The sequence below is a fragment of the Metopolophium dirhodum genome, chromosome 1 (assembly GCF_019925205.1).
Source record: "Metopolophium dirhodum isolate CAU chromosome 1, ASM1992520v1, whole genome shotgun sequence".
Taxonomy (NCBI): domain Eukaryota; kingdom Metazoa; phylum Arthropoda; class Insecta; order Hemiptera; family Aphididae; genus Metopolophium; species Metopolophium dirhodum.
This window is the reverse complement of record NC_083560.1, coordinates 136,357,578-136,378,887: the sequence shown is the minus strand read 5'-3', so window position 1 is coordinate 136,378,887 and position 21,310 is coordinate 136,357,578. Positions and strand designations below refer to the sequence as shown.

Below are 21,310 nucleotides of genomic sequence, written 5' to 3'. Positions count from 1 at the left end.
TTGATTCTAATCCACGCGTAGTCTTTGAAGTCCGACGACGGAATGCCGAACGGACGACGAAGCCACGCGACGGACCCCCGGCTCCTCAGAACATAGCTTCAGTTCTGAGCCGTCAACGCTAGCACACAGGTCCTGCATATGACTCAGCTTGAGACGGTGAGCCTCTAGCACCCGACGAGCGCCTGCTAGTGCGGACTTCCCGTGCAGCCCGAAGTCCTCACGGACCGCCGGTACCCCAGAGTTCTCAAGCCTGACGAGTTTTTTTACACGATTTTTCGGTATGAACCGAACAAAGTCAGGAACACCCAAGCCCCCCGCCGATAATGGCGCGTTCGGGCACGAGGTGGGTAAGTTCAACCAACGCCTGACCGCGCGTCGCGTCTCGTGAGCGAGACACCGTAACCTTCGTCCGCTGGTTACCGCGAACGTCAGTCCGTGAACGAACTTCGGTACGAGGTAATCCCGTGCGATCTGCGCTTTCATCGGTTCCGAAGAGATCCCATTGAGCGCCGTTACGTACGCCGCGATTTCAAATACATCGATCTAACTACCTGCGAACGATACACCTAGATACGCCCAGAGCGATGTAACATCAAGTGTCGGCAACACCGTACCCCCGAGGGAGTAGGTCTCGTCGACGGTCTTGACCTTACGGTCTCTCCCGGAGGGAATCAAGGTAAGCGTTGCACACTTCGCCGGGTTCACCCTGAGACCGGCTATCTCCAACCGCTTGGTGAATGCTTCGCACACCTGTCGTAATCCTGCCGGCGTTTCCGCCATCAGAATCACGTCATCCGCAAAAGCAATTATATTCACTACCGGTTCGACCTAGAGTGCTTCTGGTATAGCTCGCAGACCGTTGTCTACTACCAGATTAAATAAAAGCGGGGACAGAGGGTCCCCCTGCCTAACGCCACATCGTGGCTGGATGCCCTTTGAACACTGGCCGCTTACCTGAATCACTGTCTCCGAACGACGGTACGTTCCGCGAATGTACTCCACGAATCGGGGGTCGAGACCCACGCCTCGCATCGCGGCCGCTATGGACAGGTGGGACACTGTGTCGAACGCCTTCGACAGGTCGAGAGACGCTAAACACAGGTCCTGCACGGATTTCCGGGCGTCCTTCAGTACCGAGTCGAGGAGGTAAAGATTCTCCACCACGCCATCGGCACGTCGGAACGCTCGCTGCCGTGAGTCCACTAGAGACAACTTTTCCAGGCGCTTGGCCAGTATTCTGTGGTAATGTCGGATGGCTACCGACGCGATGGATATCGGCCGGTAGTTGCCCGGACATTTGGAGTCACCCTTCTTAGCCACAAAGTTGGTCCTTGAGCTAACCAGTTGTTCTGGTAACGACCTGGTGGCGTTAAACATGTTGAATATTCCAGCTATCAGGTTACAGGGGAGACGTCGCTATAACCGGGCCGGGAACCCGTCCGGCCCTGGAGCGGTTTATACGCTCGGGAGGCACTCCGTTATCTCCTCTGGAGAGATCGGCTCCAGCACCGTCACAATCCGTTCGGTGTCCTCGCTAGCCTGTGGCTGATGGACCGGGGACTGGGGCTGAGAGTCGTCTTTGCCCTCGATAATTGGCACCCAGTATTTAAAAATGTCTCTGGCCCGAGGCATTGATGCCTTCGGGTCCAATCCCGTAAGAACTCGGTCTGCGACGGTACTTGGATCCTTCCTCCATTCCGTGACGTTCCGCCTGTAACTCGCCGCTTTCAACGCTTTTGTGGTCGCGGGCCTGCGCCTAACGCTATGACCAGCGGCGGGGATGGTTCCCGCCGCGGATCGCCCTCCCGGCATTCGAACTCTACTGGCTCGGGAGTTTTTGCTGTATTCAATATACCACGCCGCTATCGCGTGGTTGGGATCGAGAGACTGCTCGACTAGGCGCTGCGCTGCGGTAAGAAGCTTAAGGGCTCCATGACCGGACACGGTAGATAGCAAGTCCACCGCCTTTTGCGCTCCGCTCTGCGCCACGCTCAAGTGATGTAATGCTATCACTCGGTCATCCGCTGCCTCGACGCCGTCATCGCTGTCATACTGCGTCTCCACCTCGTTGATCTCCGGTGCCACCTCTACCCTTTCAGCTATGGGTGCTACCAGGGTTCCCCGTAATCCTGCTAGAAACGACGCGACATGGTCGCGGTGCTCTTACAGTTTCTTCGCCCTTTGATCGCGTCAGAGGTGCGGCCCTGGTGCTTGAGGCTGAGCTCGCAGTTGATTCCGCTTGGTGGCACACCATCGAAGACCAGCTTGGCTACTAACAAAGCAAACAGTCTCTTTTCCTCATCGGGCCAGCGGGACTTTTTCCGCTCAACCACGATCTGGTCATTGGCTCCTGTCCTGTGGGCACTAATAACGTGAACACCGACACCTATCTTGGTGGAAAACGTTCTTTCGCAGAATTGGCAGACAAACATGGGAGTAGCCGGATCATCGACTCCAGCAATTCCGCTCCAACACGGTTGCCCCCGCTGTTCGGAATCCGGGAGCTATCCTAGGCTCTTTATTAGACATCATTGTGTTGGATTCAGATAGGCTCCGTGGCGCATGGCGGCCCCGCGGAGCCCGGAAGCATCTTGGCCTGTACCGCCTTAGCGGCCCCGCTGCTTATAGCCGGCCTAAGCTTAGACGAGCGGGTACTCGTCAATTACGCGGGCTTCCCCGGGTACGGAGCTTGATTCATGTACTTTCGACCCGAGTTGGCGAGGTTGGCACCGAGCTGGTTCCACTTGAACCAGCACTCACCCCCCAACGGTGGCGCGGCTGGACTCCGAGGCAGTAGGACGACGCTATTGTACGTTTAAGCTGACCTTGTACCGTCGCCTCAAGCTTCTCGGCACCGTGGACAGCTTTAGCACTTTGCCCCACGGTACGCCTCCAGACGTCGCCTCTCACAATTGGGGCCCTAAATTTTAACACACATACCAAAAGCGCTTTATACAAAGTCATCATTAGTATTTCAATTATGTGCTGCATTAGTAAATTTCCAAAATCCAATAATAAAAGAAATTGAGCATCTGTTTGTAAATAATGACAACACATAAAATATAAATTCCAATATTCAGTTTATTTGTTAAAAAAATTATAATATAATGATAATTATTTACTATGTATACAAATATTAATACAAATAAAATTTTTTTAAATTATATTATGTAATTATTTATTATATATATTTTATAAAGGATATAAATTTTATAATCAAAATGTAAGTTTTATTAATCCATTTTTTATAATTATATTATGAAATTAACCCAAGTATATTTTTTTTTTATTATTTTTATAAGGAATTCCTAGAGTATAGGCTATCTATTTCAAGTATATAAAATGTAGTATATAGAAGGATATAAATTTTGTTACTTATAAAAATTAATTGTCTGTTAAAATATAAGGTATGAATTTATTGGTAAAAATTTAATAAAATATCAATATTTGATGACCAATTTGGATCTTTATACATTTTGAAAGCAACTAAAGATTTAGTAGTCCATATAATAAGAATTGCAGATGACATTTTTGTCATGTGCATTTGACCTTGTATTTGGTCATAATATTCATGGTTGGAATTTAAAACGAAATCATTTTTATTTATATCAAAGTTAATGAAGTAATCTTTTGAATCTGAAAGCGCAATTTTTAAGTCTTCATTCTGAAATTTATAAGGACACTTAACTTCAATGCTATAAGAAGAGTTGTCATCGAAAAGCAAACTATCTGGACTGACTCCCAAAAATCCAGATTCATGTAACCAAATGCCAGTTTTAGTCACAATAGAATTGTTAGCCTTCTCAAACTCTTTAATTGCAATACTTTCATGTGTTTTCCCCTATTCAATCGATTTAACTCCATCCTGTTACTCTCAATTTATAGTACGGTACGCAAAACAATATCGCCGGTGTCGGCTAAATATTTTTATATTTAAAGGCAAATGGACATGATTTTTGGTCCTCAAATTATTTAGAGGAAAATGGTTTCTAACCTTTTTTGTGGTTTAAAATGAACAGTGGAGAAAAACGGTATCTTATTTCTGGAAGAAAATAAACCCGTACGAAAATTTTTTAAATTTAAGATAACTATAGGGCCGGGGATTTACATGCATTTGTATGTTTTTTTAATAGTTTAAAAATTAGCTAGATAAGCTACAAGTTTGAATTATAGTCATTATAGATCTGGAATACCTACAAAGTTTTATTTTGCATATCATGTCTTTTTTTTATCTGTAGGTACTGTATATGTCTGTGTTATACAATTTTTCATTGCATATAGATCATTTCAAAATTTATTTATTTGCATATATTGTAATTTTTTTTCTATCTGTACCCATATGTTTTACTATGGTTCGTTTGTTTTTCCGGACTATTCCCGACGAGTCAACAAGGGAAAACTATTTATCCGATGTATATGAATATACCATTGCCGAAATTAGCGATTAGTTTCAAATCAAAAAATATGGATACAAATTGTGTAATATAATACAACTATTATAACTAGGTACACCTATGTCCACGTATTAATTATTAATTAAAATGCATTTTTGTTTGCAAATGTTTTCATATTTGAATGATAGTCTGTGCATAAATGCATGCATATTTCGTACGTTTTTAGTGCATATAATTACGGGCCCTATTGGTAACTAATGAAAGCCCAATTTATATAAACGAAAAATTATATTTGTAGAATATTTTTGTTGATCAGATGATATAGTAGTTATAATACTTATTTATTATACTCGCAAGTCGCAGTTATAAACGAAACTTAAATTGTCTAAAAATATTTTTGACACGATAACATTTTGTTCGAAAATTCAAAATCTTAAAACAACTAATATTACCAAATAATTTGTCAAGAATATTTGATTTATATAAAACTATAATTTCTGTTCAATGTCCAATGTCTGTTCAATGAAAAATATAGGAATCAATTTATATCGACAATGTATCCTAAAACAAATTTTAATTTTTAAAATCTTTATCTTATTATGTATTTTATTACCCTGATTATTGATCTAAGGTCACATTTGGGAAAACCGTTTATACCTAGAAGTATACCATTTAATTTATTTTGATATTACCTATTCGAAACTATAAAAATATGATATTTTTTTCTTATATTATAATACTATATATTTTTAAAATATCTAAAAAAAACATCGAAATATGCACTAAAAGATTCAATATGCTATTAAAATTGTAAAATAAGCCCTTAAAATAGAAAAATGTCAAAATAAAATTTGCGCTAAAAAGTTTCTTTTTTTAAAGCCGCGTACACACTAGCGTAACAAAACGGCGAACTTGTAACATGTAACAGTGTTCGTGTGTCATATGCGTGTAACAAATCGTCGAACTTTTACCATACTTCTGTAACAAACTGCCGATCCGCGGATTGTCGGTATTTTGGCGAAACATCAAAGGGTGATACGCGTTCACGTTACAACATGTATATGACGAGATGACGAACATAACCGTGTAACATCATACGAATAATAATATACTATATTATTTATATTATTATATTATAGTATACCGTATATACTTAAACGAAGTTCGAGAGAGAACTTATTTCGTATCAACAATTAATAAAGGATGCTTCTTATATGCAGCTATGCCTATCGATTGTCAAAATAACTATTTATAACTGGACTTGTCATATGATATTATTATTATAATGTAAATCAATATATTTTTATACAAAATCACAGCGTACATTTTATTTTACCATTTTACAATATACATTTAGTTGCCGATTAACCTCCGAGCACACACTATATAGTCGTTTGATTTCGTTAACTTATACATTTTGTCACGATGGCTCACTGGACAAATGAAAATGTATTAAAACTTATAGAAATATATCGTAGTAAGGAAATTATATGGGATCCTACAAACAAAAATCATTATAATAAGATTTTAAAAAATGACGCTTGGAATGGAATAGCAAGTGAATTTTCCGATCACATTTCAACTGCTATCACGCCGGATGAGTGTAGAAATAAAATGGTGTCGCTACAAGCCGCACATAGAAGAGAAAAAATGAAAATAAGGAAAAGTGTAGGAACCGGTTCCGGTAAGTAAATATTACCTAAACTAAATTATTTAATGGTTAAACATTAAATTTGTTCACTCAGGTACTCATGGTTCGCATTTGAAAGCCTCGAGTTTTTAATGAACAAAGATAATCCTCGTCTGAGAAGATGCACGGTAAATTTAGAAGTTATTATACAGATATAAATAATTTAAAAAATATTGAAATATTTTTATTTCATGTTTATTTTCAGTAAAAATTAGTAAAATAAAAAACCAAACCTATAAAAATAACAAATAATTACATTTTTTTTAAATATTTAGATCATGCATATTCTTCTTGCCAAATAACATTCCCTTCATTAATACAGTATTGCATTACTTCTTCTCGTATTTGCATCGCATTTGTTGTAGATTTACGTGGTACTCTTCTTATTGGTCTGAGGGATGATATTTCTTCATTGTTGGTCTCCCGCCATGTTCCTTTAATAAAGTTTCCATTTACTTCAGAGTCGAATATTCCATTGGGGGTATAAACAGCAGCTGAGGTATTATTGTGTCTTAAAAAATTATGAAGGTGTGCTATTGTCATAACAATTAGTTCTGATTTTTCTGGGTTCAACAACAGTGGCTTTCGGAGAACTCTAAATACAGATGAAATAATACCGAAAACATTTTCCACCACCCGACGGGCTCGAGAAAGTCTATAGTTAAATATTCGTTCTGGCGTGCCTTTAGAAAATAAGCCAGGAAAAGGTTTCATTATGTTGTCTGTTAAAGGAAATGCCCCATCTCCAATAAAAAAAAATGGTATTTCTTTACGTCTGCCGGTAGTGGTTGTAATAATGGTAAATCTAGTGAATTCGATTTTAATTTTTTATTAAGTTGACAATCCTGAAATACACCTCCATCCGAAATTCTTCCTTGGCAACCTGCATCGACGAATATGAAATTATAGTTCGCGTCATGGTCATGAAGTTAGCCCCCCCACTTTGTCCGATCCGTTCCAAACCAACGCCAATATTTAGCAAATTAATTGCAAATAATTGCAAATTGGTTTTTAGAATTTGCAAATCAAAATTGGAATTTTGGCGAATTTTTTTGCAAATTTTGTCAGCCCCCCCACTTCGTCCGATCCGTTCCAAACCAACGCTAATATTTAGCAAATTAATTGCAAATAATTGCAAATTGGTTTTTAGAATTTGCAAATCAAAATTGGAATTTTGGTGAATTTTTTTAAAAATCGATAATAGTCGCATTTTTTTATAAAGTACGAATTTTTTATCAAAAATCGATTTTTTTTTTTATTAATTTTCCTTGAAATACAGATTTTTATTGATTTTTATCCAACACAGTGGCGGATTTTCAAAATTTTTCTGGGGGGGGGGGTCCTAAAAAATAATATGCATTTCAAATGTGTTATTTTTATTTTTATAAAAACAAATGTGTTATATTATATTGTGCTTATGTATATAATATATATACTATATTGTCTATATTCATAAAATTTACAAAATAAAATCTTATCTTCTTTTGGTTTTGCCTAGTTCTGCCAAGACTGCGTCAACTGTTAAGCATTGCTCATCCCTATTAATCGACATCATTGCCAAGCCGTTTAGTCTAGCCTGAAATCAAAATATTTTTTATTGATGTATTTTGCATAATATTTGATTATTTATTCTTACCTCGTTCATAGAATTCCGTAGATATGTTTTGATTCTTTTCAAATTTGAAAAGGAGCGCTCATTTGATGCAGTAGAAACTGGTATAGTAGCAAGGATCTGAAGGAGTTTGAAGACACTTGGGTACATTTCTTTATTGCAAAATGTCATTGCTTGGAGTGCAAAATGTTGTATGATAAAACATTTTTTCGTTTGGGATGTATGAAAAAATCTCGAATTTCGCCAATCAAGCTTAAACAATTCATGATTGGTCGCACACCACATGATTTAGAGACAACAAGGTTTAAAATATGTGCAGAGCAATGAACATACATCGCAGAAGGATATATTTGTCTTATGTGAGATTGAACGCCGTTATAGATTCCCGACATAGAAGCAGCACCGTCATAACCTTGTCCACGAAGAAATTTAAGCTCTACACCGAATTGCTTAAGAGTTTCTAATATTAAATTTGCTAAACCTTTACCTGTTGTATCATGTGCTGGTACAAATTGTAAAAACTCTTCACAAAGCACAAGTTTATTTAAATCAACAAATCTGACACAGAGAGACATTTGTTCCACGCCCGATATATCAGCTGTTTCGTCAGCGAGTATTGAGAAACATTTTGCAAAATTTACACGTGCTACAATATTTTTGAGTAAAACTGAATTACAGGCTTCAATAATAGAATTTTGACTTGTTTTACTCGTATATTTAATTGTACCATCACTTTCTAAACACATTTTCAAATTTAAATCTCCTTGAGCTCTATAACGAAGAATTTCTCTAAAGTTTCCTTCATTATTTTTTAAGTCATTGTCATCAGATTTAGTGATAACTAAACGACCATCATCACGATGCCCTCGTAGAGAAATGTTCTGACGCCCACATAAAATAATAGCTTCAATTATTGGTTTAATTTTGTTTCTATTTTCTGTAATCTGTTTAACTCTCTCGGTATCTAATTGTTGTTCAATAGACATTTTTGGATTTTTTAAAACGTTTGAAAAATTAGTAGCATCAAGAAAACATTTTTGGTGATATTCTAGAGATGAGTGTTTGGTAAATATTTCAACCGCGTGTTTCCAGTTATTAAATTTTTTTACTACAATACTACCTAACAATTGAGAATTGTGTCCACCATGAGATTTCGAAAACGCTACACAAAATTTACAAAATGCACCGTCTTGTATTCCTGAATACGACAACCAAGGAAATCGCAGTAACCATGCATATTGAAATTTAAGATTTCTTACTTTTTGGTCTTTTCCAGAAGTAATTGATGTTATCGGAAATTTATAATTTATTTCTGGTGTCCAAACTTTATTTAATATGTCATAAATTTCATTTTGTGAAAGTATTTTGTTGCAGAATAAACTGATATCATAATTATTATGAGTTAAGGACGAAAACGGAGTTGCTAAATCATAAATAGATTTTTTTGTACTAATATCAGTAACATTAGGTGAAAGTGGTCTTTTAGTTGATACATTTTCTCTTAAGGTACAAGTTTGATTAACATTTGAAGTTTGAATAGGTTTTAAAAAAAAATTTTTAATGGATGTTTGGTTTTTAGACGACATTTTATTGAAAAATAAGTTCGTACTCACTTATGATTTTCTGTAAATCGACTATTGCGTTATTACAGTGTGTCAGTGTTAGTTTCAATTGGCGACGGTCAACTAATCTATACATTTTAATAGTAGGTATAAAATTACAGAAATAGTGTGATAATAATATTGTTCTCTATAGTGGAAAAATACGCAGATAAACTCACTTTCGCTATACAAAAGAATATCGGGAATTAACGTTACGACGGACGATTTTATCAAAACTATTAAAATACGATTGTAAAATATTTTATTATATTATTATTATTTCAGTAGATTCTTGATAACCAACCTACTTATATTTGAAATATATATATATATTATTATGTTATACGGTATACCTACTGCAGGGTCAGACTCTGTGTATGTATTATTTAATTATAAATGTATTATATCAGTGTCTGGGAGGGGTCCAGACCCCATGGACCCCCCCCCCCCCCGTAAATCCGCCACTGATCCAACAGATACATTTTTTCAGACTAGATTTTTTAAATTATGAATTTTCCATCAAACAGATTTGTATTCAATTTATATTTTTTACAAAAACCTAAATTGAATTAAATTCTAAAAAAAAACTGTTAGATAAAAAAGCAATAAAAAAACTAATAAAAATGAAAAATCAATAAAAAAACCATATTTGATAAAAAAAAAATTTGGGTAAAAAATTCACTTTAAAAATATTAATTAAAATATGTTTGATAAAATAATCTTATTGTATAAAAATTCTTAGTAAAATTAAAATCTTAAATGATTAAAAAATATTTAAAACAGAGATTTATCATTTTGAATCATTATAATTATTATATTTAATATATTATATCTTTAGTCACTTTAATTTTTAGTTTTTATTAGCATTGATCATTTTATTAAATACAGATTTTTATTAAACATAGATTCTTTTAACAGATATATATTTTATATCGATTTTTTTATCAAATATAGATTTTTATTAAATATATATTTTTTAATTAAATACTGATTTTTTTTTTTTGAATTTTAATGGTTTTATCAAATATAGATTTTTTATTTAATACACACAGCCCCCCACTTTTCCGATTCGTTTCAAACCAGCGTTAATATAAAATTTAGCAAATTAATTGCAAATAGTTGCAAATTGGTAAAAATATATTTGTATTATTGTTATAATGTTTATGAATGTTTATGAATTTTTTTAAATTTAAAAATAATGATCAAAAAGATTTCTAAAAATAATTAATTAAAATAATGTAGGTTTACTAGGTATAGGTATCTAAAAGTTATAAGAATAATTAATAACAATGATTTATACATAAATAATTAATACATTTAATTCAAAGTAAAATTAAAGTATTGAATTAATTTTAAATAAAAACAATAAATTGAATATACTAATTATGGATTATAAATACAAAATATCAAAACGCTAAAAGTAATTAGTAAAAATTATGTTTATTGAAAATTATTAAAAGTAAAATATTTATAAATAGTGCATAAATAATGTATATTACAGAAGCTCAAGACTGTTTAGTAGCATGGTGTAATAAATAAGAGAAACAAAATACAAATAATAAATCATATAATCATATAATCGTATTCTAAAAACCAATTTGCAATTATTTGCAATTAATTTGCTAAATATTGGAGTTTGTTTGGATCGGATCGCAAGAAGTGTTAGTTTTTGTGTTAGTTTTAGTGTTCGTAAAATTCATAGACATTCATAAACATTATAACAATAATACAAATATATTTTCACCAATTTACAATTAATTTTCTAAATATTGCTGTTGGTTTGGAACGGATCGGACGAAGTGGGGGGGCTGACCAAATTTGCAAAAAGATTCGCCAAAATTCCAATTTTGATTTGCAAATTTTAATGGTCTTATCAAATATAGATTTTGTATTGATTTTTTTTCAAATATACCTAAATCTTTTTATCAAGTACATATTTTTTTATTTAATACAAAATTTTTATTGATTTTTTATTAAATATAGATTTTTTATCAAACGGATTTTTTTAAGATTTTAATTTTACTAAGAATTTTTATACAATAAAATTATTTTATCAAATAAATATTAATTAATATTTTTAAAGTGAATTTTTTACCCAAATTTTTTTTTTTTATCAAATATGGTTTTTTTATTGATTTTACATTTTTTATTAGTTTTTTTTATTGCTTTTTTATCTAACAGATTTTATTTAGAATTTAATTCAATTTAGGTTTTTGTAAAAAATATAAATTGAATACAAATCTGTTTGATGGAAAATTCATAATTTAAAAAATCTAGTCTGAAAAAATGTATCTGTAGGATAAAAATCAATAAAAATCTGTATTTCAAGGAAAATTAATAAAAAAAAAAATCGATTTTTGATAAAAAAATTCGTACTTAATAAAAAAAATGTGACTTTTATCGATTTTTAAAAAAATTCATCGAAATTCCAATTTTGATTTGCAAATTCTAAAAACCAATTTGCAATTATTTGCAATTAATTTGCTAAATATTAGCGTTGGTTTGTAACGGATCGGACGAAATGGGGGGGCTGACAAAATTTGCAAAAAATTTCGCCAAAATTCCAATTTTGATTTGCAAATTATAAAAACCAATTTGCAATTATTTGCAATTAATTTGCTAAATATTGGTGTTGGTTTGGAACGGATCGGACAAAGTGGGGGGCTGACCAAATTTGCAAAAAAATTCGCCAAAATTCCAATTTTGATTTGCAAATTCTAAAAACCAATTTGCAATTATTTGCAATTAATTTGCTAAATATTGGCGTTGGTTTGGAACGGATCGGACAAAGTGGGGGGCTGCATGAAGTTAGCCCCCCCAAATCATTTTTTTAGTTTGCCAGCGTGCACTAAATCTGCATTTTTATTTTATAGCATAAATATTATATGAAAAGTTTAATTAACATAGTAAAAAAATCATCTATATTTATTGAAAACTACTAACCTCGTAGGATAACATAATATGTACCTACTTAATAATAATAATGTAGAACATAAATAAAATGTTGATTACACAAAAATATAAAATAATAATTATTAATTATAAAAAAAAAAGGTGGATAAGTGGATGTCGCATCTGCTGTACAGTAGGTTACAAGTGGGTCACTGTAATGGATGGTGTTAAATTTGAATTCAATGATATAATAATATCATTGTATAAGAAAAACGATTCTGAGCGAAAACGGTCAGTCAGCCTATGATTTTACCAAGTATATTTGATGATATTATTGTGAATAAAGTAATTTATATATAACTTATTTACGTGGAACCTTGTTTTAAATTTTCAATCTTTAGCCATAAAAGTTAAAAATTTATAAATTTTTAAATTTTAACCACAAAATAATTAATAAATTATAAATTTGATAAATGTTGTCAAAATTTGAACTTTAAATGCTAATAAAAAAAAATTGTGCCTATGTATTTTAAATATTTTTCAACTGCTATTAGAACGATATATAAGGAGCCTCATATTACATTTTCACGCTTTTTTACCAAACAAATAAAAATTTATTGATATTTATAGAAAAAAAAACTAAAAAAAATGGAAATTGACATTGTCCGTAAACAGCTCAAAATAAGTCAAAATATTTGGAACATATTATGGTATATAGGAAATGCTAATATAAACATTCAGTCAAAATTTCATGTCCCTACGGTCATTTGTTTTAGAGTTACACCGATCGAAAACAGATTTTGCGTAAAAATTCCCGTTTTTCCTTAATTTTTCTTTTGTTTTTCACGTCGCTTTTGAAAACTATTGTGAAATTTTTACTTTTGACCCCCCAAAGTACCAACTAGATTCACTTTCCTATCAGAAAAGTTACTATTGAAGAAAATCCAAGCACTTTTACTGTCCTAAAAGGTGATGACAGACACAAAAATAAAAAAAAAAATAAAAAAAAAACACACATCATTGTAAAATCAATACATTCATCGCTTCGCTCAGAATCTAAAATTGTGCGTTTATGTATTTTCAATATTTTTCAACTGCTATTTAAGCAATTTATCAAGAGTCTTGTATTAAATTTTCACACTTTTTTACCCAACAAAATGTGAATGATTCGCCAGTTGCTAGAAATCTCAGGGTTACTGCTAGCCTTTCCTGCACTGAAATCGGTTTTCTTAAAATTGTTTCACTTTTAACAATTTTAGGCCCAATCAAATTTATAAGAAAATCAAAATCTGTTGATGTCATTCTCATAACATTTTGAAATTGTCCATTTATTTCTTGTGTCCTAAAATCTTGTAATAAAGTGTTTCCTCCTGTCTCTTCACGTCGAGTATATAAATGCGTTAGCCACCATCGTCTTCGTTTTTTACTCTTTTTCTTCAGAGCGAGATGAATATAAATGTACGCAACAGCAGCTATTTGGAGCGACATGATTAGTGTCTGTACTCAAACACTGTATAAGTAACACTGACGTTTTTAATGGAAAAATTGAAATGTTACATGTTACAGGTACATGTTTCAACTTTAATTTCTGTTGTAACATTTTGTCAAACTGTTACATGTTACATGTTCGACGTTTTGTTACGCTAGTGTGTACGCGCCTTAAGGTATCCGGCCAAAATAGCGAAACAATTACCGCGAATGTAAAAATCGCGAATTAATAATAGCGAAAAGAGAAACATCTGTCTGCCGGGTTGCTTAATTACACAGTGTAAAAATCAAACATATTTCTTACAATAAAAAATGGATAAAAATTGTTTATAAATGAGATTAATAAATTTAAAAAAGTAAAGCATACAATAAAATATGGAGTGATCATGGAATATAAATGAAAAATCATTATATTTAGTGTTTATTTGTCTCTTATATATTTTTTGAATACACTCATTATAATTATAATATCGTTAAGTTCTAATAATAAGTATTTATAGTAGTAATAATAATAATTTTAAATAAAATAATTATATTTAATTTAAATATAATTATATTTAGACATTCAGTGACAAATTATATGCTATACCTTTTATGAAGTTCTTATTCTCATTAGTATTATAATTTGTAACTAATTCATGGATTCTTTTATTACAGTCCTTGTACTTTTTTTTCTGTAGTTGTTCTCCAGCAATATACTGCTCTCGTTTCAATTCTTCTATATTTTGAACTTTCTTAATTCCATCAATGAATTTCCATTTATTATGGTGGCCTACTCCTAAATAATATGTATTCTATTACTAAAGATACTAATTATTAATAAAATGATACGAACCAATAACAGATGTAAATCCTCTGTGCCACCCTTCAACAGCGTTGTTGGAAGACCATTTTTGGCTGAATAAAGACAATTCCAAATATCAATAGGATGTCTTGGTTGTCGTCGAGTTTTTCGTCTTCCTGTTATTTTTCCTACCCAGGTATCCTCGAAATAATCCAAGAATGGCATTAACAGGTCTTCATTTTCAACATAAAATTGTGTTTCTAAAATTTCTTCGTATGCATTAATAACGTTATCTGGTGGAACATAGGCCAAAGCAGCTAACATACGAATATGATATTTTGAATTTGTCGCCACATACATTTAGAAAAATGAAAAAAACAACCTCGTTGTTCAGCATGTGGAAAAACAGTTTTGAATGCATTGATTGAGGCATGTTCAAAGTCCATTATAACCGATGTAGGATTTAAAGATGGTTTTATTTCTAATAAATATTTAAGAAAACGTGTATATGTTAATTAGATTTATCGGTTAATAATGCATAAATGGTAGGACTAACTGTTTGGTCACCTTGTTGAATAAGTACATATATAGTGAACAACTGATAAAAAAGTGAAGGTACAGTTTTAAAAGTTCCATCGACTAACCAATTAGTTGATTGATCCATTAATTTTAAATTATTTTCGGTCGAAAATATTAAAATTCGATCTTGTGATGCTCCACTGTCAAATATTAAAAATTGTTCTCCTTTCATCGTTTTAGTATACTCATAGGCAATTTTAAGGTCACTCACTGTTTTCGGAATAGGTGGTGCGCATTGGTTACGTGTCCGAACTCTTCGTATGGTGTGTTTTAAATGATGAACTGAAGGCATTGCACCGGCTACTCCAGGTACTATTTGAACAGTACTGATTATATCATGTGGAGTATTTTGTGTATGAACAGCAGCTTCTTTTATCTTATTCACAGCCATTTTGTATTGATCATTATAGTATGGCTGTCCATCTGTTATCATAATTACGTTATCACTTATTGATGGTACAAACATTTTGATTTGTATTATTGTATGGTACGGGCGAGTGTAGTTTTTAATTTTTACGTTGTTGTTTAAGGTTTTGATTGTGCCTACTGTTTGTGCAGTTTATGGTTGTACAAATAAAACGACCAATACAAATGTATCCTTTTACCGTTCCCCCCCCCCTTCCCCCAAAAAAAAGTGCAGCAACAGATCTTCAAAAACTACTTGAGGACCAACGAAATATGTGGCTGAAATCCCTTCACAGACTTGATTTGGAGAATAAGCAGGTTGATGCTATGCGTATATGTTCTTTTCATTTTAAAAGTGGTAAGGGTTTGTACAATTTATAAGGTAAATGTATTTTTGTAATACTTGTTATTTAGGTAAACCAGCTTGCTATACCAATAACAAACAACCTGACTGGTGTCCATCAATAAACATGGGCTACAATACTAATAAGGGTAATTAATCATTTTATGTTTTATATTAGGAAGTATGAGTTTTATATTTTTAATAGAAATATAATCATGCCCCATTCGATAGTTTACAATAAACAGTTCAATAACAAAAAATTATTATTTTTTTTTTAGGTTTGTAAAGCTTTGTCTAATGAAAGTTTGATTTTATTTAAAACTTATATAGGTGCTGCGACTACACCAGATATCAATCGATACCATAGGGCTACTAAACGAATAGCACTGACACCAACCATTTTGTTTCCAAATGACTTGGAAGATGATACTGTTGTCACTGTTCCTAATTTTAGTGATGTAGAAAATATGGATATAAGCATGGAAACAGGGACGTCAGCTTCAACAACTATGACCATGGCAAATATACAAACACTAGAACAAGAAGTAGTTAGGAAAGATTTTGTAATCAACAAACTTACTTCAGAAGTAAATTAGGTATTTAAATTTAAGTGAAGAGACATTTAATGGTCGTCCTAAAATGTTAGCATTTTATACTGGCCTAGAGAGTATGGATCTTTTTTTATTAATTTTAGAGGAAATTAAACCTGCACTAACTTCTAGTAACCAAAGGTTAACTGAATTTCAAAAACTATTGTTATGTTTTATGAAATTAAGGTTAAACATGCCATTTGTTGATTTAGGCTACAGGTTTAATATCACTTGTAGTACTGCTTCAATTATTTTTCGTAAGGTTATATTTCTTTTAGAACATGCATTTAAAAAACTAATTAACTGGCCAGACAGAGAAGCATTATGTTATCTAATGCCACGCTCATTTTTTAATGCATTTGGTAACTCAGTTGCGGTTATCATTGATTGCTTTGAAATCGGAATTGAAAAACCTAGTAATTTAAGAGCTAAAGCACAAACTTGGTCTTCTTACAAAAACAAAATTACTGTTAAGTATTTGATTGCTATTACACCTCAAGGAGTAGTATAATTTATATCAGAAGGATGGGGTGGTAGGGTAAGTGACAAACATATAACTGAAAACTGTATGTTTTTGAAAAATTTATTGCCAGGGGATGTAGTACTTGCAAATAGAGGATTCACTGTTAGTGAGAGTATAGGTTTTCATTTTGATACTTTGAAAATACCTGCCTTTACAAGGGGTCTTCCTCAGTTATACCCATGTTCCATTGAAGAAACAAGGAAAATAACATCTGTTAGAATACATGTAAAGCGTATAATAGGACTTACTAGATCTAAGTATAAAATTCTTAATGGCCCTGTGCAAATTACAACTCTCAAACACCAAGATGACAACTCATGTTTGTTAGATTCAATAGTTTCAGTTTGTTGTGCTCTCATTAATATGTGCAGTTCGATTGTACCATTAGATTAAAAAATTAAAAAAAATGGTGATCAATAATATATAAATTATAAAACTGATTTCACTAATTCTATTTTTGTTGTGTTTATTATTATCAAGAAAAAGTTCTTATGAAAGACAATTTTAGAAAAACCCACCGAAAAAGTAGAAAAACTGGATGGCAAACATTTTTAAGTTTTGAACACCATATACTGAATAATAAATAACGAATTGAACAATAAAGTGAATAATAATGTAATATAATTTTAATATTTCTATTTTATTTATTATTTACAGTTTGTACATTTCCAGTTTTTAGTTGTAGGCTTGCGTTTGATTCTAATGCAAGTATAATGATACCACAAGTTTGCGCATCCTTCTTTAGTACACATAATCGTTTTCCCTCCTGTATCATTTTTGCATGTACAGTATTGATATGGACAATTTTTAATTACCACACTTTATTTTAGCTTACTTTTCTCAATGGATTGATTATTAGTATAAAACCGACCAAGCAATTGAGGCAGAATAATTTGATAAAAATACCATTTTGATTTGCTTGTAATTTCATTGCATATTTCAAAATCAATATTAACACATTCTATATAATAATTATTAGGTGACCATATAATGAAATCTCCATACTTAAAATCACCTAAAAACATTTGTATTTGTATCTGATAATGGTATTGATGTGTTTTCTTAAGTTTCCCATTTAATATACAGTCAAGGTTTTCTATTTTTTTATTTTGTGTTAGACTATATGGACATTTTATTTCCAAGACACCAGTTCCACAACAGTCACAATTTACTATACCATCCGGACTTGCACCAATGAATGGAAAACATGGATTTATAATAAGTCCACTAATTACAACAGAAAAATGTATATGGTCGTTTTTTAACTTTTCACTATAAAAAGCTTTAGTTTCATTTTCATGTGTGGTTCCCCATACAGTGGCTTGATTTTTAAGTGTTTTCTAATGGGTAACATATTGTCCTAAGAAGACTTATACTTGAGTTGCATGTTTTTGTGAAACAGACTTCTTTAACTTTTGAAGCAGTTATACGGCCACTTCTTTAATAAAACCATTTTTTACACTCTGCCTGTTGTCTAATTATAAGTTTAAAATTCTCACATTCATCTTTGGTCAAAGAAAATTCTAGTTTAGAGCCTAGGATTACAAGATCTTCCTTACTTAGTAAAGTATATTCATCTTTATACATTCCCACATAACTTCTAGGAAATAAGTCAGTTTTAAATTTTAAATTAAAGGGTGGTATAACCTTTAAAATTGCAGCATTGCTATTAACTTTCTCCAGTTTAGTTAAAAATGAATTTAAATGATGTGCATCATTAATAGACGTCATGCAGGATGGATAAAGCGCTCCTAGCGGACTATGAGTGAACTTTTATCGGGTCACCAACACTTCAAGTACATTGTACAATGTACATAAACCATAGTAGCATATTGTAGTATAACACACATGAATTCAGTGAAAAATGGCTCAGTCAAAATCAAAAAACATGTGTTGTGTAGTGAACTGTTCCAACACATATAAAACTTCAAAACACCTCAAATTCTTTTCATTTCCCAATAGACAGTATGAACAGGAATTGAAAAAAAAATGGATTAGAGCTGTAAACTTTTTAGAGTAAGTTACCAAATTTTTAGATAATAAGATAATAACTCATTAAACAAAATACAATTGTCATAACTCACTTACTCATTCTTAAGTAGGTACAAAAATATAATCTATTTAAGCAACTAGGTATAGATAATAATTCATATTATTTATAATTTAAGATTTATACAATGTCTAATGTTTGTATAAAATCTAAAATTAAATTTGAATGATGAGAAATGACAAATATGTGTTGTGTATGAGGGTATCTACTCACAAATATATTCATTAAAATTATTCTTAATTTAACAAGGAAAATGGAAAATTATGGATGCCGACTACTCGAAGTTTGATATGTTCAGATCATTTTGTAGGAAACATACGATCTAAAGATCCACAAAGTCCATCTTATATTCCATCAATTTTTCCAAAAATGTACAATAAACCTAAACCCAATACTGATCAACAAATTAATAGATACAACCGTTCTAGAAATTGGTCAGAATTAAGAAATAGTAAAGCTATGAACGATTCTACCATCAACACACTTGAGGGTCTAGGACATTTCGCCGCGAGACCGATTCGCCGCCGCACCGTTTCGCCGCGGACTTTTTCGCCGCCGGACATTTCGCCGCGGACCGTTTCGCCGCAACCGAATCGCCGCTGGACATTTCGCCGCGACCGTTTCGCCGCCGGACCATTCGCCGCGACCGTTTCGCCGCGAAGGGTTAACCTCCCCACGAAATATCAATAATACCAATGATGTACCCAGAAGCGTCATTTGGGGGGGGGGGGCTTAAATTTGCACCAACTTTTTTTTAAAACGCCTTCTTTAGCCTGCCAACAATAAATAAAAGCGCCGATATACCCAAGTGTTTTATATTACATATATTTTATATTTTTTCAGTATTAAAAAAAAAAAAATGTATTGTACTAATTTTTAATTTCCAAGAATGTTTGATGTGGCTTTCTGGTCCATCAATATTATAATTGATAAAATTATAACACAAATATTGTGAAGAAGGGTATTCATAAAATATATTTATGGTTTTATTAAGCTAGGTAGCTATATTATATTTTTTGAGTATGCAGGGAGAAAAAAATGTGTAGGTTGGGTTCGGTTAGGTATTTTATTATAAAGGTGTTTTATACCCATACATTTATTTACCGAGTGTAGAACACTGTACACTGTTATCTACAATATAAAATAAATACATTAAAAGTACCTACACAGTGCACATAGTTTTTCAAAAATAGTAACAATGGTGTGATATTTTCATACTAATATAAGTGACATATTAAATTAATTATACAAAAATTCTAGTTTTTGCCCCCCCTCCAAAAAAAAAAAAAAAATGTTTATGTGGCCTGGTAATGATTTGAATGGCCTGCCAACATTTTGGCACCAACAAAAAAAAAGTTGAAATGACGCCCCTGGATGTACCTACCTATTACCTATCATTTAATATAGGTATAGCAATAGGTATTAGGTACAAAGATTATACAATTTTTTCAAACCTCACCACCCCAATATTTCATGCGTTTATCCCCGATTATCACATTTTTGATTTTGAAACATAAATTTCGATATGTTTCTCAATTCAAATCATATATATTTAATCACCCCTCCTACTGGAATTCGCAGCTTTAATTTCAGTTTGTGCATAAATGCGCAGCCCATAGGCATGCTCACGGGGGTGGAGCCATTCGCTTTCAGTTCTTGCACTCTGTTGGGCCGGGGGCAAACGCTTTTATTTTAGAATCCATAGTAAATAATAGTGTAACAAAGTCCCACAAAACAATACTTTTTAGAAAGAAAAAATAACAACATATTTTGTAGGCTTAATGGCACGTGACAAGAATTATGAAATTATTATCTAGATTTATTATTTTTAATAAACATGCAAATGATAAATGTACCTACAATTAATACAATAATGCCTGACTGTTTAATGTAATTATTATATAGTTCGTAATATTTAGTCTATATTGCTTTGTTTGGCACTACAGATATTTGATAACCTCTTATGTACTTCGCACGGGCCACGTTCAAATCCAAAATTGAACTTTATTCATATTTGTTACATAATACATAGGTACCATGTAAGAAAAGGCACTATATTAACTATTTAAATAAGTAAGATTAAAAAAAAGTTTGTTTCAAAATAAAAATTATACAATTATTAGAAAATTATTTTATCGTGAATTGAGCTAACCCATTATATATGCTACAAAGTCAAATTAGAGGATTCAGCCGTATTAACTATTAACATATTAGAACAATTAATTAGGTCAGGATTGGTAGGTATACTCTGGAATTCTCAAAATAACATTGTTAAATCATTGATTGTTATTATTTAATATGGGTAATATTTACGTAATACAACTCGCATAACAGTGTACCTATAATAGGTACCTGCATC

General features: G+C 32.4%; 1 pseudogene; it reads left to right on the top strand.

Annotated features, from left to right (window-relative positions):
- Positions 1–15,718: 15,718 nt before the first annotated feature.
- Positions 15,719–16,889, top strand: LOC132932567 (uncharacterized; annotated as a pseudogene).
- Positions 16,890–21,310: the final 4,421 nt, after the last annotated feature.